Source organism: Acinonyx jubatus, chromosome D4, assembly GCF_027475565.1.
Source record: "Acinonyx jubatus isolate Ajub_Pintada_27869175 chromosome D4, VMU_Ajub_asm_v1.0, whole genome shotgun sequence".
Taxonomy (NCBI): Eukaryota; Metazoa; Chordata; class Mammalia; order Carnivora; family Felidae; genus Acinonyx; species Acinonyx jubatus.
Genome location: NC_069391.1, coordinates 91,529,722 through 91,534,192, shown reverse-complemented (window position 1 = coordinate 91,534,192; position 4,471 = coordinate 91,529,722). Strand labels below are relative to the sequence as shown.

The 4,471-nt window shown below is 46.7% G+C and overlaps 1 non-coding gene across 1 annotated transcript; it reads right to left on the bottom strand.

Annotated features, from left to right (window-relative positions):
• Window positions 1-3,371: 3,371 nt before the first annotated feature.
• On the bottom strand, window positions 3,372-3,456 carry TRNAG-UCC (transfer RNA glycine (anticodon UCC)). The gene has a single exon. It is a non-coding gene; the product is annotated as a tRNA-Gly (tRNA).
• Window positions 3,457-4,471: the final 1,015 nt, after the last annotated feature.

Sequence of the window (4,471 nt, the reverse complement as noted above, 5' to 3'; positions counted from 1 at the left end):
ATGTCAAAATTTGCAGGATCCAGCAACGGCCGTGCTGACAGGGAAATTTGTAACACAAAATGCTTACAGTAGAAATGAGAGAAGTTCTCAGGGAAATAATCTATGTTTGTGCCTCCAGAAATGAAAAAAAGAAGAGCAAAATATATCCAAGGCAATCTGAAGAAAGGAAATAATAGGATGAGGATAAGAGCAGAAATCTATGAGCTTGAAAAGAGGAAAGCAATGCAGAAAATCAACGAAAAGGATCATTAAAGCTGATGGGGCCTTCTAGCAAGACTGACTATGTGGAACAGAGAGAAGACCCAAATCACTGGCCAAAGAATGAAAGAAACATCACCAGAGGTTCTATTATTTAAAACATAATGGGAAATACTGTACGAAACTTATGATCATGAATCTGACCACTTAGAAGAAATGGACCAATTCCTCCAACTTCACAAATGACCAAAGTTCAACCAACATGAATGAGACAGCTGACTAGTCCTCTAACCATTGAATAAATTGAATGGGTGATTTAAAAGCTCCTGAAAAAGAAATCTTCAGGCCAAAATGATTTCACTGCAAAATTCTAGCAAACATTTGAAAAAGAATTAGCACCATTTCGGCACAATCTCTTTTAGAAAAGACAAGAGGAGAGAACACTTCCCAGTTCATTTCATGAGGCTGGGAGTACCCTGGTACCAACAGAGATAGTGTGATAGAACACAACTAAAAACTAGTATTGCTTATGACTTTAGAAGCAAAAACCCTCAACAAAACATGACCAAATCAAATTTGGTGGTGCAAAACAAAAATCACACATCCGCAGTGGGATTATTCCAGAAACGCAAGGCTGGTTCTGTATTGTAAAATCAGTCAACACAGTCCACATCAACTGGTTAAAGACGAAAAATCATATGATGATATCAATTGAGGCAGAAAAATCATTTGACAAAATTTAACACACATTCATGATTTAAAAAGCTTCAGCAAACTAGAAAGAGAGGGGGGAACTTCCTCAACTCTCTAAAGAACACTTACAAAACCCCTACAGCTAACATCATACTTGATGGTGAACGACTGGATGCTCTCCTTCTGAGTGTGGGAACAAGGAAAAGATGCCTGCTGTTCCTGCTGTCCCCCGTCATCTCACCCAGCCACTGTGATAAGGCAAGGGGGAGACAGGTACACAGATAGGAGGGTGGAAGACATTCAACTGACTCTATTTGCGGATGACGTGATGGTCTGTGTAGACAATCGAGAGGAGTCTACAGAAAGCAAACAAACCTTTAGAAGTAATAAGTGGGTTCAGCAAGGTCGGAGGATAAAAAGATCAAAATACAAAAGTCAATTGCGTATCTGTATAGTAACGATGAACGTTTGAAAATTGAAATTAAAAACAACACCATTTACACTCACTCTGAAGAGAATAACATACTCAGGTGTAAGTGTGATGAATGTGTATCAGATCAAAATGCTGACAAGTATAAAATGTGGGTGGAAGAAACCAAGACCCACATGACTGGAGAGAGCCACACCAGGTTTGTGGACCAGAAGGCTCAGCCTGGTGCAGAAGTCAGTCCTCCCAAATCGATCTGCAGACTTCTTGCAGCCCCTGGCAAAGCCTCAAGAAAGTTTTTGGTAGACACAGACAAGCTGTTCTAAAATTCACACGGAGAAGCACAGACCTTAAAGTAGTGTCAGGGGTTGAATTGTGCCCCCTCAGAGTCATGTGTTGACGTCCTTACCCCTCGTACCTCAGAATGTGGCCTTATTCAGAATAAGAGGTGACCAAATTACATAGAGATGATTAGGGTGGCCGGAACCCAGTACAACTGGTGTTCTTATAAAAAGGGGAAAGTTGGAGACAGACGTGGGACAAGGACACCGTCGACAAGCCAAGGGGAGCACAGGCCTCCCTCTCAGCCGCAGAAGGAACCAATTCTGACCTTGGGTTCCCAGCCTCCAGAACTCCAGAGAACAAATTGTCCTTTAAGCCTCTCTCTCATGACATTTTGTTACGGCCGCCCTGCCCCCGGGAACACATATGAGCAGCAGGCGGCCGTGAGCAGGCGGACGACACTGGAGGAGCCCCTGGCCCCACAGTAAGGTTCCTCTGTAGCCACAGCAAAGGGGACAGGGTGGCGCTGGGGGGACACACACAGGCATCAACGGGGCACAGCGGGAGCCCCACCGCGGGGGGGGGGGGGGGGGAGGGGCTGCCAACCGTGCGAAGGGAGGAAAAAGAGCCTGTCCACAAATGGCCTTGGAGGACGGGACCTCCACAGGCAAACAAGAAACCCGACCTAAACCACACGCCTGATACACACACCAGCACAAAGTGGGTCATAGATGTAAACGTAAAATGTAAACTGTCAAACATCAAAAAAAAAAAAAAAAAAAAAATAGGGGAACATCTTTGGCACGTAGGCTAGTCACAGCGTTCTTGGGCTTCCTATCAAAAGAATGATCCCTAAAAGGAAAATTGATCAAAAATAGAAACTTGTGCCCCTCTGTGAAAGATACTCCATCAGCAGGGTGACCAGGTATCCAGAAACGGAGAGAACGTGCTTGCAGGCCACACAGGTGGCTAAGCCCAGTGTCTGCAATATGTACAGACGCCTCAATATCCCAGAGTGAGAACAAACCGTCCCGTCAGGACGTGGGCACAACGCTTGGGCAGAAGTTGAAAAGAGATGATACGCAGAAGGCAAAATACACTTTGTGAAAAGACCCTTGACCCCAGGGGCCGTCCGGGGACATGCTGTGACTCCACACCTGTCAGGACAGCTGAGACAAAATCTGGTGAGGACACCAAGCACGGTGAGGGCGCAGGGACCCCGGGCCCCTCTCACGCTCCTGGCGGGAGCACCGGGCAGTGTGCGGCTGCCTGCAAACTGCTCGGGCGGTTCCTGTTAAACCTATTAACGGAATTACTAGAAGACCCGGCAATTACCCTTTTGGGCATTTATCCCAGAAAATGGACATTTATTTTCACACAGAAGTTTGGACAGGAATGTTCATATCAACTTTATTCATAATAGCTAACGTCTGGAAACAGCCCAGTGACCTTCACCACGTGGAGTGGGAATGCTGGTGCATCCAGACTTTGGAATGCTGCTCTTGGAGAAAAGGGGATAAATACTGATGCACACAGAAATGCGGGCCAGTTTCTCGGGGACTACGCTGAGGGAAAGAGCCTGTGTCAAAAGGGCACACGTGGCATGGGTCCTTTCATGTCGCATGTATTGAACACTGTAATTTTTTAAAAAATTGTTTAATGTTTATTTTTGAGAGAGAGAGAGACAGACAGAGTGTGAGCAGGGGAGGGGCAGACAGAGAGGGAGACACAGAGTCCGAAGCAGACTCCAGGCTCTGAGCCGTCAGCACAGAGCCCGACGCGGGGCTCGAACCCACGAATCACGAGATCATGACCTGAGCGGAAGTCAGACGCTCAACCGACTGAGCCACCCAGGCGTTCCTATTGAACAATGTAATTATGGAGTTGGAGCAGAGATGAGTGGTTGAGGGGGTTAGGGGTGCAGTGGCTGTAAAGGGTGGCATGAGGGAGTCTTCTGGGGCTGGCACAGAGCGTCTCCACTCCGTGCTGGCTGCATTAGGCACAGAGTGATTCGAGTGCAGCCGCAGAGATGAGTGGCTCGGGGCACGGGCGCCTCCTTGTTCCAGTGTGGCTCTACCATAGGGCTGTGTGCTAGCGTTGAAGGGTCTGGGAGAGGGGCGTGTTGCACCTCCTCTTACATTTGTTTTTGCAACTTGCTTTGAATCTACAATTATTTCAAAGTAAATAGTTAAAAAGGAGGGGGCGTCTGGGTGGGTCAATCGGTTGAGCGTCCAACTCTTGATTTCAGCTCAGGTCATGATCTCACGGTTCATGGGATGGAGCCCCATGTCGGGCTCTGCGCTGACAGCATGGAGCCTGCTTGGGATTCTCTCCCTCTCCCTCTCTCTCCCTGCCCCTCCCTCACTTGTGTCCGTTCTCTCTTTCCCTCTCAAAATAAATAAATAAACATTTAAAAAAAAGTTAAAAGCCAAGTTGAAGTTCAGAGGGAAAAAAATCTAAATAGGACTTATATACCCAAAACATAGACATCTTAAGTATTTTTTTAATTTTTAAAATTTTTATTATTATTTTGTAAAGTTTATTTATTTTTTTGAGAGAGACAGAGCCCACACAGGGGAGGGGCAGAGAGAGAGGGAGACACAGAATCCAAAGCAGGCTCCAGGCTCTGAGCCGCCAGCACAGAGCCCGATGTGGGTCTCGAACCCATGAACCGTGAGGTCATGACCTGAGCTGAAGTCAGACGCTTAACCGACTGAGCCACCCGGGTGCCCCTTGAAACATAGAAGTCTTAAATTCAATAAGACAAACACAGAAAAAGGGGTAAAGGATTCGAAAAATCTTTCTCGAGAGAGGGTATTCAAGTGGCCACTAAGCGCATGGAATAGTGCTCGTGGAGAAGCACAGACCACA